General features: G+C 37.1%; 1 long non-coding RNA gene across 1 annotated transcript in view; it reads left to right on the top strand.

Annotated features, from left to right (window-relative positions):
* The first annotated feature begins 1,568 nt into the window (after positions 1–1,568).
* Positions 1,569–22,377, top strand: part of LOC131424054 (uncharacterized) — a 35,411-nt gene continuing 14,602 nt past the window's right edge. Inside the window, exon 1 of the long non-coding RNA XR_009226483.1 lies at positions 1,569–1,690. This is a non-coding gene — a long non-coding RNA (uncharacterized LOC131424054). The remainder of the gene's footprint in view (positions 1,691–22,377) is intronic.

Genomic DNA, 22,377 nt, shown 5'->3' with positions numbered 1-22,377 from the left:
CTCACCAATGGGTTAATCCATTTGATGGATTAGTAATTTGAATGGAGGACTGGGAGAAGGTGATACCTGCAGGCAGGTGGGGCATGGTTGGAGGAAGTAGATCACTGGAAGGCATGCCATTGAGGACTATGTCTTGTTCCCCATCCCCACTTCTTGGCTGCCATGAGCTGAGTAGCTTTCCTCCCCCATATCTTTCCACCATGACATTCTGCCTCAACCTCAGGCTCAGAGGAGCTGGTCAGCCATGGACTAGAACCTTTAAAACCATGAGGCAAAAAAAAAAAAAATCTTTCCTGCTTAAGTCGTTTGTGTCAGGTATTTTGGTCACAATGACAAAAAGCTGAGTAACACAGCTACGTTCCAATAAAGCTTTATTTATAAGAACGGGCAACAGGTCAGATAGGTCTGTGGGCCATAATGTGACATCTATGTTTTAAAAAGTGATAAATTCCATAAAGAAAATAAATTGGTGTAAATTGTAACTGATAGAAAGAATACCTTAGATTGGATGGGTCATTGGAGGCTACTCTGAAGAGCAAACTCTATAGTCTACCCTATTTAAAAAAAAAAAAAATAAGAAGGAGCTCAAAGTATTCTAGGGAAATTGAGGTGTTTGTTTTTTTTGGGGGGTGGGGGTATAAAAACATTAACAGAAAAATGAATTTAGAATGTCCTAGAAGGTGAAAGGAAGCAAGGAGGGCTTGAGCCTATTAAGGAGAGAGATTGGAAAAGTAGAGAGAGTGGGAGCCAGAGCCAAGATAAGCCCTTTGGATTTGATTCTAGGCAAAATTGGCAGCTTAGAGAATTTTAAGCAAAAATAACACAATCTCATTTAGGCTTTTAAACATTCACTGTGATTGTTGTGCAAAGAAGAAATGATTGAAGTAACCAGAGAGACCTGTTTGTAGCCAGTTAAGAGTAGTCCCAATGAGAGATGCAGTTTTTACTACTAGTCTAAAACAAAAATCCAGCAGAACTTGCTCAGGACCCCCTACACCCCCACCCCCATCCCTTCTGTGAGGGCTCTTTGAATGCAAGCAACACAAACCAGTTCTGAAGGACTGACTTTAAAAGGGTAGGGAAGGGAAAGAATGGGGAAAAATTCAACTTGGGAAAGGACTGGGGTCTTAGAAGAAGAAATGGCTACTAGGAGTGACAGGGCCCCATAAATGAGAGTGAGCATCAAGCTTGAAGAAACCAATCCTTGTATCACTCTGCTTAGAATTGATCTGAGTCCAGCAGGCTGAACTTTCGCCACAGCCCATCTTGGAGAAGGAGGGGTCCAGCCTCTCCACCCACAGACTCAGCAGGAGAGCATGCCATGAGCCAGGTGTGAGTATCCCCATCAGGAAGCATGGGATCTTGCCAACAGGCACAGCGGACCCTGGGGTGGCCTCAATACAGCAAAGATCTTCAAGACACTTTTTGTTGGTGTTCAGTTTCCACTAAGGGGAAACCTCCTTTCTTCCTTCAATTGTTCTCATCATTAAGTTCAGTTCCCCTTTAAAAAAAAAAAAAAAAAGACATGTAGTGGGCCAGAAAAGCATGTCCTGTTTGTCCACTCCCACTGCACACGGCCTGGAGGCCCATGTTCCTGAAATTGCGGCTTTGATCTAATCCGAATAAGTTAGAATGCTGTCATCTAGAAGTTAAGCGTCACCTTGACCCTTCTTCAGCCTCGCACACCCAGGTGGGTACTGCAGACTGGCTGAGTGGCTTGCTTGCTGCTTCCCCAATACAGAAACCTGCTCGTCTGCACCGCTGGGATTTTGCTCATGCTTTTCCCCCACCTTTTCTAAAACTCATTCAAATACCCCTACATTGCTTATCGAGTGTCACTGTAGGCAAGGTACTACACTCCTAAGCATAGAATAATCTCCTACTTTAAAGCGGTGCTTCCCCAATTTTAATGTGCCTTCAAACCACCCAAGGATCTTATTAAAATGAGGATCCTTATTCCCTGCATCAGGGGTGAGGCCTGATACTCTGCATTTCCCTTGAGCTCCCCGGTTTTCGCTGATGTTTCAGCTCGGCTGGTCCTGCTTTCTGTAGCAATTCTTCAAAGTATAGGTTCTTGATGAAGACAACTTCACATGATGATAACTACTGTTTGCATAATGTTTTGAATTTTAAATAGTGGTTCTCAAACATTAATTATCTTATTTAACTCAGAACAGTTCTTAATAGAAATTATTACATCCATTCTTTAAAACATTCTACTCCATCTCTACACATCAGAGACATACAGACATACTTCTGCATATGCATTATGTCTCTGAATCATTTTAAAGTAAGTCACAGACATCTTTATCCCTAAATATTCCAACACTTTATCTCTAGATATTCTAACACATATCTCTTGAGAACAACAACAAAAAAGTCTCCTACTTAATCTCAACACCATCATCATCCACGAGGAATTTAACATTGACATTCTGATATCTAAGATTTAGCGCTAGTGGTAGTTTCCTCTCTGATCCTGAAGTGCTCTTTACAGTTGGGATTTTCTTTTCTAGATTCAGGATCTAATCAACCATCTCATTGCCTTTCATCATAGGTGCTTGGTCTTTGAATATTTTAATGTTATATGATAATGATATATTTGACGTTCTCAGAAAAGTTGTCATGCAAGATGTTTTATAATCTAGATTTCTCTGATTATTATCCCAAGACTAGACTCAGGTTAAACATTTTTATGAAGGTGCTGCATAGATGATGCTCTATATCTCCACTGCATTATATCAGGGGACTAATAACATCTGCTTGCTTCACAGTGAGTGCTGCTAAGCCTTAAAAACCTGATGAAGGTGGCATCCACTGCACGTTTCAATTGTGAAGATGCTTTTCCTCCTTTGTGATTAATAAGTGATATATTGGTAATACTTTAATTTTGAGGGTTTTTCCATCAGATTTCACATCCTTTTCAAAACTTCTTGCTTTTAAGTTATAGATACACAAAATTTTGCAGGAAAAAATGTGCAGGGAGTTCTACTGTACTCTTTACCTACTTCTCCCAGAGTTAGCATCTTGTATGACTATAGTATGATACCCAAACTACAAACTTGACATTGGTACCATTTCAGACCTTATTCAGCTCTCATCTCTTTTGTAAGAACTCATTGGTGTGAATGTGTGTGCATATGTGTGTGTATGTGTGCACGTGTGTGTAGTTCTATGCAATTGTATCAAATGCATAGCTTTATGTGACCTCCCCTATAATCAAGAACCAGAACTGTTCCATCATAACAGGACTTCTTTGTACTTCTCCTTTGAGATCACCATCACTACCCACCACCTTTAATCCGTGGTGACCAAAATGTGTTCTTCATTCCTACAACTTTGTAACTTCAATAGTGTAATATAAATTGAATCATATAGTATATAACACTTGTAATTCACTTTTTTCACTCAGCATGATTCTCTCGTGATTTATTCAAGCTGTGTTCATGAACAGTTTGTTGCATTTCGTGGCTGAGTAGCATTCCCTGCTATAAATGTACTGCCACTGAATGGTTTTAATCAAGCAATGATAATCCTTGCCAGAATCAATTATTACCTTGGGATTTGCAAATTTTATTGTCTACCAATACATATGAAAAATAATGCATCATGACCAAGTGACTTTTTCTAGGAATTCAAGGTTGGTTTGCAATTTAAACATCAATCAACATAATTTAACATATTAGCAGCCCAAAAAAGAAAAGAATGTTACCATTCCTATAGATGCTAAAAAATATTTTAAAAGTTAAATACCTATTTATGATAGAATTTATATCAAATTAGGACTAGAAAAGAAGTTCCTGAGGCTGATATGAAGCTTCTGAAAACACACCTGTGCCGCAGTCTGGCTGGGCACAAAATCACGAGCCACTCACAGCCTTGTAGATTCAAACAGCAATTCTTTATTCCTGAAACTCTCACCGGCACTCTACACGCACATTCTGGGGAAAATCCACACCTCCACCAGGCTCTGCATCCCAAATACTCTCTGAATCCCGCGAGAACTCAATGGTAACTCAAGGAGAGGGTGGGCGCCTGAGGCAGCAGGATACTCCCTATTCCCAGCAGGGTCCACCTTGAACCTGGAACTGCCCTAAACCCGGATCTGCCCTGGTCCCTGAGCAGGGTCACCTTTCTCAAACATTCATGCAATGTCACTGCAAATGACCTGGGTCCAAGGCAAGCCCATTTCCACAATGGAGAGTCCTCCCTCTAAGCAACACTGGGTAGGCTGACAAAGAAATTGCCATGCATCATTCCTACTTGGCAATGGCTCTCAGCATATCTTCAACTAACATCTTAGTTAATGGTAAAAGCCTACAATTAAGCACAAAGTAAGATGTCCATTCACACGATTTCTATTTAACATTTTACTACCCTTAACCTCCGAAATAAGACATGGAAAAGAAAATAAAAGGAATACCAATTGGAATGGAAGAAGTAAAGAAAACTCTTTCTTAATAGAAAATATGTTCTATGTAGAAAATCCCGAGAAAACTACCACAAACTACAGTATGAGAATTAATAAGTGAGTTTATCATGATCTCAGTACACAAGGTATGTATACAAAAATATATAAAGCATATTTACAACTCAATATTAATAAAAGAACAACCTAATAGGAAAAAATAGTCAACAAATTTGATAAAATTTGATAAAAATGCACATGATAAAAATGATATATGTTGGTAAACAAGCCCATGAAAACATGTTTAATATAATAATTAGCCGACAGGGAAATGCATATTAAAACGACAAAAACACAGAACCACACACCCCTATTACAATGGTGAAAATGAAAATCCGTGACAACACCTAGTGTTGGTCAGATGTCAGAGAAATTGGAATTTTCCTATGATGTTCAGGGGAATGCAAAATGGCATAGTTACTTTGGAAAACTGGACAATTTCTTATAATATCACACATATACAGCATTTGCCTGAGAAGTTCTACTCTCAGGTAAGAAAGCATGCCCAAAGACATGGATATGAACAGATGTTCATAACAACTTTATTAATAATAGCAAAAAGCTGAAGTAATTCAAATGTCCATTAACTAGTATGCAAATAAATATTTTATCAATAAAATGAAGGAGACTTAATTGTAACAATTATACAATTGCCTACATTGTTCCAAACTCATCAGATAATGTACTTAAAATTGGTTATTTTTTTTAAAACCTTTATTTTTTATTTATATATGGTGCTAAGAATCGACCCCAGTACCTCACACATTCAAGGCAAGTCCTCTATCAGTGAGTCACAACCCCCAGCCCCCAAATTGGTTATTTTTTGATAAGTAATTTGTAACTCCATAAATCCACTTTATGTAAATGTAGATATATAAAATATATATGTAATAACGTAAATGTAAATATGCTTGGTACTGAGGAATGAATTCAAAGCAAAAGTTGTGGACTTGTAAGTCCAAAGCAAAAACAATATTTGAAACCCTGGGTTTTGCAGGTACCTTAAAGGAAAGCAAGGCTTGGAATACCATCGCCTTTAACAGATAAGGAGACAAGCTCATATGTATCAGTAATTTAAAGGGTAAAATGAGGATCCCATTACCCTATGATGATGATGATGGTGTGTGTGTGTGTGGTGTGTGTGTTCACATGTGTGTAATTTGTACATACAATGGAATTATAATGGGGTTACTGGGTTCCATCTATTAAAAGTTGAATATGCAACCACTTACTTTTTGTAAACCAACCAACCAACCCTTTTATAGGCAGGAAGTATTTAATAAATATTATTTTTGTTCCTCAATGTTCATTTTCTATACATACCATTCTTACCCACATAGACTTATACAAACATAGAAACAATACCCATATCCATGCCATCCTCAAGAGAATAACTTATTAGATAGATGTGAGTATTGAGTGGATAAATGAAGGAATAATCAAAGACAGAATCCAGAGACACATGAAAGATGGAGGGTGGGCAATATGACCAAGACAACCTAGGATTTCTGTGATCTTAATCATCTATTATTTTGTCATTTGATAGAGTTAAATTTGCAGTCTCAGAGCCATTTTAATTATTAACTTTGGGAGCTACATTTGCATTTACAGATATTAATAAATTCCTTGTGCTAATTATTCAAAATTTAACACAGATTAAAAAATATAAACATTAACTCTCTTTGACCAAAACAATTATCAGAGCTCAGGAAAAAAGAACCTACTTAAAAGCATCAGCTTAGCAGACAAAAGCATTTTGGCTGCTGCAGATTTAGAAGCAGCATTCAGCATGGATTAAAATGAGGCAAAATGAACACACACTAAGAATGTGACAAATTTTTATGGAAGTATAATTTTATTCCAGATAGGCAACAATTCTTTTAGAAAATGAAATGACTTTAAAAATCTAGCAAAGGAGCTAGTAATGACTACAGAGCTTCTCATATTTCTTCGAAGAAATTAAATTAAGCCATTTTTCATTTTGATGGGGGAAGAAAAGTAAAATACTCTGAAAACAAGAACATTTTTAGATTTGGAGACAGTAAGCAAGGTCCCTCTCATTTTCCACAAAGATTCCCTCCCCAAGTGAGACTTTGTCATCATGGAACACACGTGATTTTATAGCTGTTATAAACCCATGAATTCTAGTGCTTATGACAGAGAGTCTAAACTGCCTTTAATGATGGTGGCATGAACAGTAACTTGAGATAGTATATGCAACACTGCACAAAATAGATCATAATATTGTCAAGTTGGATATTAGAACTGAAATCTCTGTATATGTAAATATTAATGAAAATGGTAGTCTTCAGAACAAAGCATGGTGGCTGCTGGGGGAAAAAATCAACTTAGGAACAATCTTATGATTTTAAAAACAGATTATCACAATGAAACAGAACCGCTTCAAATCCCCACCAAATTTGAGGTAAATATGGCCAGGTGGAGAACAGGGAGGCCGGATAAGAAAGGATGTCCACATAGCTGACTTCATATAACATACTTGTAGCACCTTGCAATTCCTGCTATTCTGGTCTGGCAGATATCATTCTACAGAAGGAACTCAGGCAGTTTGTTTGGGGTGCAGAGACATTTGTGAAATCCTAACTGAAAATACAAGTGATTCTCCAGAAAGAAAATTAAAATAAATGTGTGTGTGTGTGTATATATATATATATATATATATATATATATATAATATATATAATATATATTTACATATATATGTATATAATGCATGCATGTATATATGTGTGTGTGTGTATATATGTATATATATGATATATATTTATATCAGGGCTGGGGAGGCAGTCAGGGGGATGGAAGACTAAGGAGCAGATGGCAGGGGAAAAAATTTCAAGATTTCCTACTTCATGCAGCGGCTGTCTTGCTCCATTACTTCCTATGATGAGCAAGAGTGTTTTAGGGGCTGTTTTTTTCTGCAGCAGGTCAATGTTCTCTGTAAAGAGAAGCAACAGGAAGAGGGCAATGGTTTTGTGCTGTGAGGGAAAAATACGGACACCCTTTAAGGGGAAAGGCACTGAGAATAATATTCCTCTGGATCTCTTCCCTCCTGTAGCTTTTTTGTACTTGCCAAACATTATTTCAAGGACAAATAGTTGTCTGTTTTTTTGTGGCATGCAACTAGCGCAGCGTGGTATTTGGGGTGGAGCGATGGAAGGAGAGGTTTAATTTATTTTACTCTTGTAGATATAAAAAGTGCATTTGGTTCAACAAACAATTACTTGTTGCTTATTATTTTTATATGGGACACAAGTCATTTGCAATATCTTCTCACAAGGGCTTAGAGACAAACCTCCTGAAGAAAACCAGCGAGTAGTTACTGGGAGTGGGTATAGGAGAAAGCAAAATAGAAATTTGATCTCAGGGAAGATTCCATACCAATGAAATAAACTTGAGTAGTAAACAGAAGGAAGGAGGGAACAGAAATATTAAAAGGAGGAAGGAGTTGATTTATGTACTCAGAGTCTGGAAAAGCTAAATATTACAAACAGGTTTGAACTTGGACAGAACTGTGTAAGGTAGTAATAGCCTTGGTCTTCATTTTGCAATTTTCCTCTAGTGATCTCAAAGCACCTCCCATACATAATGAAAAACAGAAAGTTCATGAAAAATGTAGCTGCTAAATATCTAAACCAGTTGCCAAGCGAGCTTGAAGCATCTGTTTTGGAAGCCCTTTAAAATAAAATGTCTAGTTAATGGACATTTGACTGACTTGAGTGTTATGGTTTGAATGTGAGGTGTCCCCCAAAAGATCACATATGAGACAATGCAAGAAGGTTCAGAGGAGAAATGATTGGACTGTGAAAGTCTTAACCCAATCAGTGAATTAATCTCAGCTGGGATTAACTGGGTGGTAACTAGAGGCAAGTGGGGTGTGGCTGGAGGAAGTAGTTCATTGGGGGCGTGGCTATAGGATATATATTTTGTATCTGGAGCTGGAGTCTGTCTCTGCTTCATGATCTATGTGATGTGAGCTGCTTCCCTCTGCCACACTCTTTCGCCATGATGTTCTACCTGAAGCCCTTAGGAAGGGAGCTGACCCTCTCTGGTCTAAGATCTCTGAAATCGTGAGCTCTCAAATAAACTTTTCCTCCCCTACAGTTGTGCTGGTCAGATCCTTTAGTCACAGCAGCAAAAAAGATGACTAAAACACTTAGTGTTTTGCTATTAAACATAAAGTTGTTATGAACATTTGTATATATGTCTTTGAGCATGCTTTCTTTTCTCTTAGGTAACTAAATACCTGAGAGTAGAACTTCACAGTCAAATGCTAATTATATGCTTGCTTTGATAACAGATTGTCCAACAGTGTTCCAAAGTAACAATGCCATTTTACATTCCCAGGAGCATTGGTTTTCAAGCTTTAGCCCTTGTCAGAAGCACCTGGAGACCTCAGCTAAAACATGGATTCGTAGGTGCACCCAGAGTTTCTGATTCAGCACGTCTGGGCAGTGGGGTTGGATGGAAAGCTTGCATTTCTAAATGTCTGAATGAGGCTGATGACATTGAGGGTCACTAGTTTAGGCATAGCTCTATCCAATAAGAACCACCATTGTATTGAATTCCAACTGTATGCAGTCCACATGTATTCTGTTAGGTGGGTACCACCTTCATCTTCAATCATCCCATGGTTCAAACTGAAGATGAGACATAACAAACTATTACTCAATCCTGAGTAAGCCAGGGGCAGTCCTGGTATTCAAACACGAATTGCTGGAATTTGAGTCCTTGAGTGTATACTACGTTAACTTGCTTAGGGATGTGAAGAAGCATAGTCTATTAAAAATAGATAATCACTCAAGATGCAGGGGGGAAAAAAAAGGTATGAACTCAAAACTTAAAGAAAGTAAATGATTTTCAGAGGGGCTGTAATTTCTTAGGTCACATCATTTTGATCCATAGGGCTACATCTCTGATCTGGTATTAATCATAAACATCTCAACAGTAGTAAAGTTACACAAATATCAACTGTGACAGATTTCTCCTTTCCAAACTTCTCCCCACTTTTGGCATCATTAGAATTAAAAAACACAGATAGAAAGTCATGTTGGAGTGCTGTAGGTTTCAAAAAGGATGGAGGGAAGAGCTCATCAATCACATCCTGACCTTGCTCCATGGGTTCCTCAGTCCTACTTATCTCTCCTAGGTTCATCCTTTCTTCTTTCCTCCAATATGCAAATTTTCCCCTTTTAATATGCAGAGTTTCTTTCCTTCCTGAAAACTGGACACCACCCAGGTATCCCCAGATATAGGACACTGCTTTTATTTCATGCTAAGACTGTGGAAACACTCTCTCTTCCCTACTGGTCTCCCTACAGAGACATTTTCAGATGAGCTGTTTGAGATCAAACATTCTCCATGTCATTACCTAGAGAACTTAAATTTTTTTTCCTGGTGATTTCATATGGAGCATTTGAACATCCTAAATCTGCATTGTCTACATGTAGCTATTGAGTACTTAAAAAGCATTCCACTAGAGATGTGTTGGAATTAGAAAATACACACTCGATTTTGAAGATTTAGTATGACCAAAAGAATATAAGTATCCCATTAATATTTTTATATTGACTATATATTGAAACAATAACATTTTGTATGTACTAGTTTAAATAAGATATATTATTGAAATAAATTTCACCTCTTCCGATTTCATTATTGTAACTACTAGTAAGTTTAAAATTACATGTGGCTAGCAGTAATGAATGAACAAATGAATGAGTGAATGAATGTAGACTATTTTCCTTAGATTATAAGCATTTTGGTGAAAAGATTTTTTCCCCACTGCTCAGTGTCTCAGCACAACAAGGGCTCAGTAAATATTTGTTGAAAGATGGGAAGCAGGAAATACTACAGAGAAAGAGAGTGGGCAATGAGGAAAAGGTCCATATCACCTGGGAATATTTGGTTGGGCAAAACATAAAGAGTACAAATCAACCAATTCACTAAACAGGGCCCAGCCTTATTATTAAAGCTATAAGTTGGGGCTTTGGTTGTATCTTACTTAATTATGAAATGTGTGCCTCAGCCATTTAATGTCTATGGCTCATTCTCTAGGTTGCAATTTGCATAGTGAAAAATGAGTCCAAGGTTATTTTTTCATGAGGGATTTCAACCACTGAAGAAGAGACCTGAAACCTAGAATATCTGCAAGTCCCTTGCTGCTCACTGCAAAGAAAGAAAACCCAGGCATTTAGAAATTGAACGAGCATCCATCAGCTGGAAGTGGACAACATAGTCCAGGCAAATCGGAAGGTTTCTGTAGATGGTTTAAAACTCTTTGCATTTTGTTCTCTTCACCCTACCCAGACTTAAAGAATAAACTCCACTCAAATATAGTAAAGAGACAGGGTAAAAAAAAAACTCTGGTTTTTATTCAACAAAGGCAAAAACATAAGCATTTGACAAGAATAGGAAATCTATTTCTAAATCTATTTCAAGAAGGAAAAAAAAAAAGTTCCAGATTCTAGAATGGACAAGTTAAAGATGTGCTTCCAGTATCAGCAAATGCAGGGCAACAGCAAGTTGGTGGGTTTTTGTTGTTGTTGTTTGTTTATTTGTTTATTTTGTGTGTGTGTTTTAAATTATTTTTTTATTTATATATGACAGTGGAATGCATTACAATTCTTATTACACATACACATATAAAGCACAATTTTTCATATCTCTGATTGTATAGAAAGTATTGTATACAAAATATTCACACCAATCTGTGTCTTCATACATATACATTAGATAATAATGTCCATCACATTCCACCATCATTTCTAACCTCCTGCCTCCACCCTTCCCCTCCCACCCCTCTGCCCTATCTAGAGTTCATCTATTCCTTCCATGCTCCCCCTCTCTACCCCACTATGAATCAGCCTCCTTATATCAGAGAAAACATTCGGCATTTGGATTTTTGGGATTGGCCAACTTCACTTAGCATTATCTTCTCTAACTTCATTCATTTACCTGCAAATGCCATGATTTTATTCTCTTTTATTGCTGAGAAATATTCCATTGTGTATATATGTCACAGTTTTTTTTATCTACTCATCTATTGAAGGACATCTAAGTTAGTGCCACAGTTTAGCTATTGAGAATTGTGCTGCTATAAACATTGATGTGGCTGTGTCTCTGTAGTATTCTGTTTTTAAGTCTTTTGGTTATATACCAAGGAGAGGGATATCTGGTTCAAATGGTGGTTCCATTCCCAGATTTCCAAGAAATCTCCATACTTCTTTCCATATTGGCTGCACCAATTTTCAGTTCCACCAGCAATGTATGAGTGTACCTTTTTCCCCACATTCTCACCAACACTTATTTGTATTCATAATAGCTGCCATTCTGACTGGAGTGAGATAAAATCTTCAAGTGGTTTTGATTTGCATTTCTCTAATTGCTAGCAATGATGAACATTTTTTCAAATATTTATTGACTGGTTGTATATCATCTTCTGAGAAGTGTCTGTTCGGATTCTTGGCCCATTTATTGATTTGGTTATTTGTTTTTTTGGTGTTTAACTTTTTGAGTTCTTTATATACTCTAGAGATTAGTGCTGTATCTGATATGTGAGGAGTAAAGTTTTGCTCCCAAGATGTAGGCTCTCTATTCACCTCACAGAAACTTTTTAGTTGAGTCCATCCATTTATTGATTCATGATTTTAATTCTTGCACCAAAGGAGTCTTATTAAGGAAGTTGGGGCCTAATCCCACATGATGGAGACTAGGGCTTACTTTTTCTTCTGTTAGACACAGGGTCTCTGATTTCATTCCTAAATCTTGATCCATTTTGAGTTGAATTTTGTGCATGGTGAGAGATAGGGGTTTAATTTCATTTAGTCGCATATGGATTTCCAGTTTTCCCAGCACCATTTGTTGAAGAGGCTATCTTTTCTCCAATGCATATTTTTGACACCTTTGTCTAATATATGATAATTGTAATTTGTAGGTTAGTCTCTGTGTCCTCTATTCTGTACCACTGGTCTACCCAGTCTGTAGTGCCAATACCTGTTTTTGTTACTATTGCTCTGTAGTATAGTTTAAGGTCTGGTATAGTGATGCCACCTGCTTCACTCTTCCTGCTAAGGATTGCTTTAGCTCTTCTGGGTCTCTTATTTTTTCCAGATGAATTTCATGACTGCTTTTTCTATTTTTTAAAAATATACATTTATTATATTTTTTGATTTTATGTGATGCTGAGGATCAAATCCAGGGCCTCACACATGCTAAGCGAGTGCTCTACCACTGAGCCACAATCCCAGCTCCTGCTTTTTCTATTTCTATGAGGAATGTCATTGGGATTTTGATAGGAATTGCATTAAATCTGTATAGTGGTTTTGGAAGTATGGTCATTTTGATAATATTAATTTTGCCTATATAAGAGCAAGGTAGATCTTTTCCATATTCTAAGGTCTTCTTTGACTTCTTTGTTTAGGGTTCTGTAATTTTCATTATATAGATCTTTAACTTCTTTTGTTAAGTTGATTCCCAAGTTGTTTTTTTTTTTGAGGCTATTGTAAATGGGGTAGTTCTCCTCATTTCCCTTTCTTAGGATTTGTCACTGATATACAGAAATGCCTTTGATTTATGGGTTTGATTTTATATCCTGCTACTTTGCTGAATTCATTTACTAGTTCTAGAAGTTTTCTGGTGGAACTTTTAGGGTCTTCTAGTTATAGAATCATATAATCAGCAAACAGTGCCAATTTGAGTTCTTCTTGTCCTATGTGTATCCCTTTGATTTCTTTTGTCTAATTGCTCTGGCCAGTGTTTCAAGAACTATGTTAAATAGAAGTGGTGAAAGAGGACATGTCTGTCTTGTTCCAGTTTTTAGAGGAAATGCCTTCAATTTTTCTCCATTTAGAATGATGTTGGTCTGGGGCTTAGCATAGGTAGCCTTTATGATGTTGAGATATGTTCCTGTTATCCCTAATTTTTCTAGTGTTTTGAAGATAAAGGGGTGCTGTATTTTGTCAAATGCTTTTTCTGCATCTATTGAGATGATCATATGATTTTTATCATATGATTGTTACCATATGATTCTTATCTATTGATGTGATAAATTACATTTATTGATTTCCGTATGTTGAACCAACCTTGCATCCCTGGGATGAATCCCACTTGTTCATGATGCACAATCTTTTTGATATGTTTTTGTATTCAATTTCTCAGATTTTATTTAGAATTCTTGCATCTATGTTCATTAGAGATATTTGTCTGAAGTTTTCTTTTATTGATGTAGCTTAGCCTGGTTTGGGAATCAGGGTGATACTGGTCTCATAGAATGAGTTTGGAAGTGCTCCCTCTTTTTCTATTTCCTGAAATAAATTGAAGAGCATTGGTATTAGTTCTTGTTTAAAGGTCTTGTGGAACTCACTGTGTATCCATCCGGTCCTGGGTTTTTCTTGGTTGGTAGACTTTTGATAGCATCTTCTATTTTCTCACTTGAAATTGACCTGTTTAAATTGTATATATCACCCTGATTCAATTTTGACAAATTATATGACTCTAGAAATTTGTTGATGCCTTTGATATTTTCTATTTTATTGGAGTACAAGTTTTCAAAATAATTTCTAATTATCTTCTGTATTTCTGTAGTGTCTGTTGTGATATTTTCTTTCTCATCATATATGTTAGTAATTTGAGTTTTCTCCCTCCTTCTCTTCATTACCATGACTAAAGGTCTGTAAATTTTATTTATTTTTTCAAATAACCAACTTTTTGTTCTATCAATGTTTTTCAATTGTTTCTATTTCATTGATTTCAGCTCTGATTTTAATTATTTCCTGTTTTCTACTGCTTTTGGTGTTAATTTGATCTTCTTTTTCTAGAGCTTTGAGATGTAATGTTAAGTCATTTATTTGTTGACTTTTTCTTGTTTTAAGGAATGAACTCCATGCAATGAACTTTCCTCTTAGAACTGCTTTCATAGTGTCCCAGAGATTTCGATATGTTGTATCTGTGTTCTCATTCACCTCTAAAATTTTTTTAATCTCCTCCTTGATGTCTTCTGCAACCCTTTGTTTATTCAGTAGCATATTATTTAGTTTCCAGGTGTTGGAGTGGATTTTAATTCTTATTTTATCATTGATTTATAATTTCATTCCATTATGATCTGATAGAATACAGGGTAGTATCTCTGCTTTTTTATATTTGCTAAGAGTTGCTTTGTGGCATAGTATATGGTCTATTTTAGATAAGGATCCATGAAAAGAAAGTGTATTCATTCATTGAAGGATGAAATATTCTATATATGTCAGTTATGTCTAAGTTATTGATTGTATTATTGAGTCCTATGTTTTCTTTGTTCAGCTTTTGTTTGGAAGATCTATCTAGTGATGAAAGAGGTGTGTTAAAGTCACCCCAAATTATTGTGTTGTGGTCTATTTGACTCTTGAACTTGAGAAGAGTTTGTTTGATGAACATAGACACTCCATTGTTTGGGGCATATATATTTATAATTCTTAAGTCTTGTTGGTATATGGTTCCCTTGAGCAGTATGTAGTGTCCTTCTTTATCGTTTTTGATTGACTTTAGCTTGAAGTCTACTTTATTTGATGTGAGGATGGAAACCCCTGCTTGCTTCTGCAGTCCATGTGAGTGGTATGATTTTTTCCAAATTTTTACCTGAAGTCTGTAGATATCTTTTCATATGAGAAGAGTCTCTTGGAGGCAACATATTATTGGGTCTTTTTTTATTTTATTTTATCCAATTTGCTAGTCTATGTCTTCTGATTGGTGAGTTTAGGCCATTAACATTAAGGATTATTATTGAGACATAATTTGTATTCCCAGCCATTTTTGTTTATATTTGGTATTTAATGTGACTTGGTTTCTCTTCTGATTAGATTTTCCTTTAGGGTAACACCTCTCCCTGCTGATTTTCATCATTGTTTTTCATTTCCTCTGTGGAATATTTTGCTGAGGATGTTCTGTAGTGTAGGCTTTCTAGTTGTAAATTCTTTTAACTTTTGTTTATCATGGAAGGTTTTTATTTGATCATCAAATCTAAAGCTTAGTTTTGCTGGATATAATATTCTTGGTTAGCATCCATTTTCTTTCAGAGCTTGGTATATGTTGTTCCACCATCTCTTGGCTTTGAGGGTCTGGTTGAAAAATCTGCTGAGATATGAACTGGTCTCCCCCTGTATGTGATCTGATTCCCCTCTCTTGTGGCTTTTAAGATTCTATCCTTATTCTGTATGCTAGGCATTTTTATTATATTATGCCTTGGTGTAGATCTGTTGTAATTTTGTACATTTGGTGTCCTGTAAGCCTCTTGTATTTGTTTTTCCAATTCATTCTTCATGCTTGGGAAATTTTCTGATATTATCTCATTGAAGAGATTGTGCATTCCTTTGGTTTGAAACTCTGTGCCTCCCTCTATCCCAGTAACTCTTAGATTTGGTCTTTTGATGCTGTCTCATAATTTTTGGATGTTCTGTTCATGGTTCTTATTATCTTCACTGTGTGATCAACTTTATTTTCCAGATTGTATACTTTGTCTTCATTATCTGATGTTCTTTCTTCCAAGTGATCGAGTCTGTTAGTTATGCTTTCTATTGAGATTTTTATTTGATTTACTGTATCCTTCATTTCAAGGATTTCTGTTTTTTAAATTTTTTATTGATTTTTTAAAAAACTAAATGACAGGAGAATGTATTACAATACTTATTACACATATACAGCACATTTTTCATGTCTTTGGTTGTATATAAAGTATGTTGACACCAATTCGTGTCTTCATACATGTGCTTTGGATAATGATGTCCATCACATTCCACCATCATTGCTAACCCCCTGCCCCCTCCCTTCCCCTCCCACCCCTCTGTCCTATCTAGAGTTCATCTATTCCTCCCATGCTCCCCCTCCCTACTCCACTATGAGTCAGCCTCCTTATATCAGAGAAAACATTAGACATTTGTCTTTTGGGGATTGGCTAACTTCACTTAGCATCATCTTCTCCAACACCATCCATTTACCTACAAATGCCATGATTTTATTATCTTTTATTGCTGAGTAAAATTCCATTTTGTATATATGCCACATTATTTTTATCCATTCATCCACTACAGGGCATTTAGTTTGGCTCCACAGTTTGGCTATTGTGAATTGTGCTGCATGTCCCTGTAGTATGCTGTTTTTAAGTCTTTTGGTTTAGACCTAGGAGAGGGACAGCTGAGTCAAAAGGTGTTTCCATTTCCAGATTTCCAGGGAATCTCCAAGACTCTGCATCTAATAGAAGAAAAAGTAGGCCCTCATCTTCATCATGTGGGATTAGGCCCTAACTTCCTTAACTAGACTCCTATAGTGCAAGAATCAATAAGTGGTATGGAATCAAACTAAAAAGTTTCTTCTCAGCAAAAGGAAAAATCTGTGAGGTGAATATAGAGCCTAAATCCTGGGAGCACATTTTTACCTCTCACACATCAGATAGAACACTAATCTCTAGGGTATATAAAGAACTCAAAAAACTAAGCACCAAAAAAAAAAAATAACCCAATCAACAAATTGGCCAAGGACCTGAACAGACACTTCTCGAGGAGGATATACAATCAATCAACAAATATATTTTTAAAATGTTCATCATGGGCTGGGGATGTGGCTCAAGTGGTAGTGCGCTCGCCTGGCATGCGTGCGGCCCGGGTTTGATCCTCAGGCACCACATACAGACAAAGATGTTGTGTCCGCCGAAAACTGAAAAATAAATATTAAAAAAAATTCTCTCTCTCTCACTCTCTGTCTCACTCTCTCTTAAAAAAAAATGTTCATCATCTCTAGCAATTAGAGAAATGCAAAACTAAGATATCATCTCATTCCAGTCAGAATGGCAGCTATTATGAAGACAAACAACAATAAGTGTTGGGGAGGAGGATGTGGGGCAAAGGGTACACTCATCCATTGTTGGTGGGACTGCAAATTGGTGAAATCTGTTTTTTTTTAATATTTATTTTTTAGTTGTAGTTGGACACAATACCTTTATTTTATTTATTGTTTTATATGTAGTGCTGAGGATCGAACCCAGCGCCTCAGACATACTAAGTGAGTGCTCTACCGCTGAGCCACAACCCCAGCCCCTGACTGTTTTTCAGAGTCTCTATCTCTCTCTCTCTCTTTTTTTTTAATTTTTTATTGTTGGTTGTTCAAAACATTACATAGTTCTTGACATATCATATTTCACACTTTGATTCAAGTGGGTTATGAACTCCCATTTTTACCCCATATACAGATTGCAGAATCACATCAGTTACACATCCATTGATTTACATATTGCCATACTAGTGTCTGTTGTGTTCTGCTGCCTTTCCTATCCTCTACTATCCCCCCTCCCCTCCCCTCCCCTCCCCTCCCCTCTTCTCTCTCTACCCCCTCTACTGTCATTCATTTCCCCCCCTTGTATTATTTTTCCCTTTCCCCTCACTCCCTCTTGTATGTACTTTTGTATAACCCTGAGGGTATCCTTCCATTTCCATGCAATTTCCTTTCTCTCTCCCTTTCCCTCCCACCTCTCATCCCTGTTTAATGTTAATCTTCTTCTCATGCTCTTCGACCCTACTCTGTTCTTAGTTACTCTCCTTATATCAAAGAAGACATTTGGCATTTGTTTTTTAGGGATTGGCTAGCTTCACTTAGCATAATCTGCTCTAATGCCATCCTCTATCTCTCTCTTGAAGAAATCTTTTGCTACCTGTATTTGCTCTCTTATCCCATTGTTTGAGTTTTCAATTTTTGCCTGTATTTGCTCATTTAGGTCATTCTTTAATTCACAGATCATTTTAATCATGAACCTTCTGAACTCCTTCTCTGACATTTCATCAACTTCACTGCCCATAGGTTCTGTTATTATAGTGTCCTGGTTTGTTTGGGGCACCTTTCTCCCTTGTTTTTTCATGGTGTCTATGTGCCTTCCTTTCTTGCAGTGTGGATCTGAGATATTACAGTTTCTTCCCTATGTTCTTGCAGTACCCATGCAGATTGCTGTACCTTACCTTGGTATTGGGCTTCCAGACCCTGCTGGTGTCCCTCAATGTATGCTACTGCATCTAAAGGGGGTGGTAGCAATAGCTGAGGTAACTTGAGATAATAGTTGAGATGCCCCAAGATGGAAGCAATGTCCTACAGAGATGGGGCTGAAAGGACGGGCCTCATACTCTCTTTGGGCTGCCTGCTCTGAGATTCAGCTGCTTATAGGCCCTGTCTGCAGTCAAAAGGTTAGGGGCTACTGTGTAGGGAAGGCTATGGCAATGACTGCAGTGTCCCAAGATGGAAGTGGGTTAGGCTTAGGCTCCCAGGTGGCGGGGTGGGGGGTGGGGTGCGAACTTGAACCTACTCTGGACCTGGGTCCTGTGCAAGTCGGTGTGGATGGATCTGTACTGGGCCTGGGCTCCCATGATAGTCTGCTGGTTGAAAGAGGTGGTCCTGTGCTGGAGGCTGGGCTCCAGCAAGTGCCTGCCGATGGAGGGGTGAGCCTGGGCCTACTGTGAGCCTGGGTCCTGTGTAGGTTGGTGTCATGGTCAAGTTGGTGTTTTTTAAGGGTATGAATTTCATATAGGAAAAGAAAAAATATTCAGGTAATTATCAAGGGTCAGATTTAAAAAAAAAGGGGGGGGGACCGCTTAGACTTGTCATGCTAAAGCTTACTTTTAATTTTGAGTGAAATATGGGGATGGACACTATAATCTTAATAGCATTTAGATCTTAATGTGGACCTAAGAGGGTTCAATTATCATCTGATTTATTATCCACACTTGAAAATACTGGGGTTCTCCATGCTCTAACTTTTTGCACTAAAATTAAACAGAACATGTTTATCATAACACCAAACCCCCTATAATATATTCTATGCATGATAAACCCAGAGTTAGACCCATAGTCAGGTAGGTCCCTAAAAATCATGGTTATCATTGTTACATATGGGTCTTGTCATCAGTGTTTCTGAAGTTTTTACTTTCATATAACTGTGGAAAACTGGATCTATTAAGTTAGTTCTTTAAACTATATAAAAAATCTATATCAGCGGGCTTTTAAGGCCTTGAAGCTATTCTGTATGACATTATAATACATATCCTTATGTTTGTCAAAACCCACATAACACAGAGTGAATCCAAATGTGAATTTTGGTTAACAATGATGAGTGAATGTTCCTTGATTATAACAAATGAAGACTATTACTTAAATAATTATCATATACATTCATAATACTCTTTATATTATATATATCTATGCATGTATGTATTTACACACATACACTCATCTGCCCTACCCTCCAAAAAAAAAAAAAAAAGCACACTGAGTCAAAAGACACTTTCTGTACTAAAAATGATCATTGAAAATCAGTGAGAGCAATATTGGTAGCCTGTCAATCAACTGAAGAAGAGAAGAAAGAGATCTCACCTTACAGACGAGGGCATTAAGAAAAATAATTATAAAGAAGGATAAAAAGGAGAGGGAGAAAGAGAAGACAGGAAAGAGGAAAGAGAGTCCTCTTGAAATAATTGCTTGGGAAGCAGCCGTCCTAAGGTTCTACCTGCTCTGTCATGGCAGGGGATCCAGTAGTGAGAGGCAGGGAGTGCAAGCAACTGTGTGAGATCCAAGGTGACAGGATTAATCATAATGTGGCCACTCAGAAGACATACTCAGACTAGCAGAACACGAAATAATAAACAAGCCATTTAAAAATCAATAAAAAAATCAAAGGCCTCTAGAATTCTGTGTTTATCCCTGAGTGAGGGAGGAAACAGTCAAAATGCAAACAAATAAAATAATAATATTAATAGTAGTATTAATGAGGAGTGAGATCCCAGACACTAGTAACAAAATCTTTATTAATACATGATTAAGAATAAAAGTGCTGAAATAGGAGCATTTGTACTCCTGCAGGAGATAATTGTTTTAGCCAGCTGCTGGTGGGTTTTTGTGTTTTGTTTTTTGGTTTTAGGTGGCTTTTTAAAAATTGTTGTTTCCTTTTTTCTTTTTGGCATAATGAGGTGATCTCAGGTAAGGGGAAAATTGAGGCTGAATGTCAAGCAAAAAGTTCCTGACTGAGAACTATGGGATGATAAAGTGGGCTCTCGAGGGAAGAGTAGAAACTCCATCTGCACAGCTCTGGGAATAGGTTTGTTAGTTAAATTGTACTCCTTTTCTTAGTTGACTGCCTGACATTTCAGCTACAGAGTCAAATAATTCATGGGTCAAGTAAGAAGAGTGCTTATTATAATCATCTTTAAAATCTCCACCAACAGCAGTGAATTAGAAAAAAATATATAGTTATTATTTTATTCTATGCGATAAAGCCTGTCGAGTTTTCAGGGTATGAAATCTCTTCTTCAATACCCTTGGATTGCATTTTAAATGATTGTTGATATCCATGAAAAGAACGCCCCGGCAGGGCTAAGAAAAATAGCATTTGAGAATTGACTAGAAAATAATGAAGAGAGATGGTGTCCACTATTTGTACAAAACTGCTGGTGGAAACTTAGCATCCCTTAGACTTCAAATAATAACCTTGCTAATAATAAACCATATTAAAGCCAACAACACACCAAATGACTTTTAATTCTCATGGAGGCAGAAAGGGAAAAAAACAACAGTTAAAGTAAAAGAAGGCTTGCAGAGAATCAATAAATTAAGAACTGTAGATTGTGACATTATTATCCTGTAAATACTCCTTAGTGATTCTTCCAGGATCTCTTCAAACAAAGAAATAGAAAATTAACACCATTCCGTCCAATATTAGCACAGAACGGATGTAATAAAGGTGAGATCCTAGTGCGCTCAGGGCCTGGGGTAAATCACTGTGTTTCTATCTCCTAATATTTTTAATAGAGTCATAAATGGTCATCGAGGACAGCCTTAAAAAGCAAAAGAAAGCAAAGAGAGTCCAAAATTGACAGTGCAATTTGAACACTGTACAAGATAGACATTCCTAACTCTTCCACAGATAACCCCTTCACCACTGCATAAATAGAAGCTTTACATTATCTGGGCACCTTCTTTACCTTACCTGTCTCCTGTCTGTAACTCGGCCTCTGGAATCTCAGATTATCAGTGATGTGCTAGGTATGAAGAACATTTCTTCCTGAGAAAAGTAGAGAATTAGCTAGCTTTTTCCATTTGGGGTAGCAATGCCCATCTAAAAGAACATGCCAGCTTGGATTTTAGATACACCCATGATTCTGATTCCCTTGTTTGAACCCAGATGAGGAGATGAATCTGGCTGCTAAGATCATGTTCCACACTGACTGCTGGAATCCCAAGGCTGGACACCCTATAAGAGTTTGATGTTTCACTTTGCTTCCTGTTGGAGAGTTCATATCATGCAAGAAAGAAACTATCAACTTGCTTGTCAATCATCCACTCTCTCATTCATTCATTCAGTAATTATTTATAGAGATGTCAGAGGTAACCAAAGCAAAACAGTCTGCTCTTTTGAGGCACAAAGTCTAGTTCTATGAACTTTTGAATCCTTGCTTTATTACCCACTACATATGAAGCTATGATCAAATTACCTTTCTGAAACTCAGTTTTCTTATGAAGAAAATGGGGATGTTAACACCTAGAGCATGACTTTGAGAATAAGTTAAATAGATGCATAGATGATGCCTGAGCAATAAGCATTTAGTAAATGTTTTCTAAGTGCCTCCCCACACTAACATCTATTAAATAAGTTGATTTTTGCTTCATCATGCTCTTTAGTTTCCAGCAGTATCTGTGTTTGGTACTATGTAAAAGTGAGAAGGGTGCTTACCTTCCAGAAAAGAACTAGTAACAGGTGCATCATAATTAATGGGGAGAAGAAGATACTTAATAAGGAGCATGGATGACAATTGCAGATATCAGTACACTTATAGGCTAACTATAAGAACAGATCTTCATAGTGGTGTGATGTCCTTCAACACGGAAGC

This window comes from Marmota monax, unplaced genomic scaffold (genome assembly GCF_021218885.2).
Source record: "Marmota monax isolate L192 unplaced genomic scaffold, Marmota_monax_Labrador192_F-V1.1 WCK01_AAM20220418_F8-fsc00126, whole genome shotgun sequence".
NCBI lineage: Eukaryota > Metazoa > Chordata > Mammalia > Rodentia > Sciuridae > Marmota > Marmota monax.
Note: the sequence above shows the minus strand (reverse complement) of the source record. Positions and strands in the feature narration are given on the sequence as shown.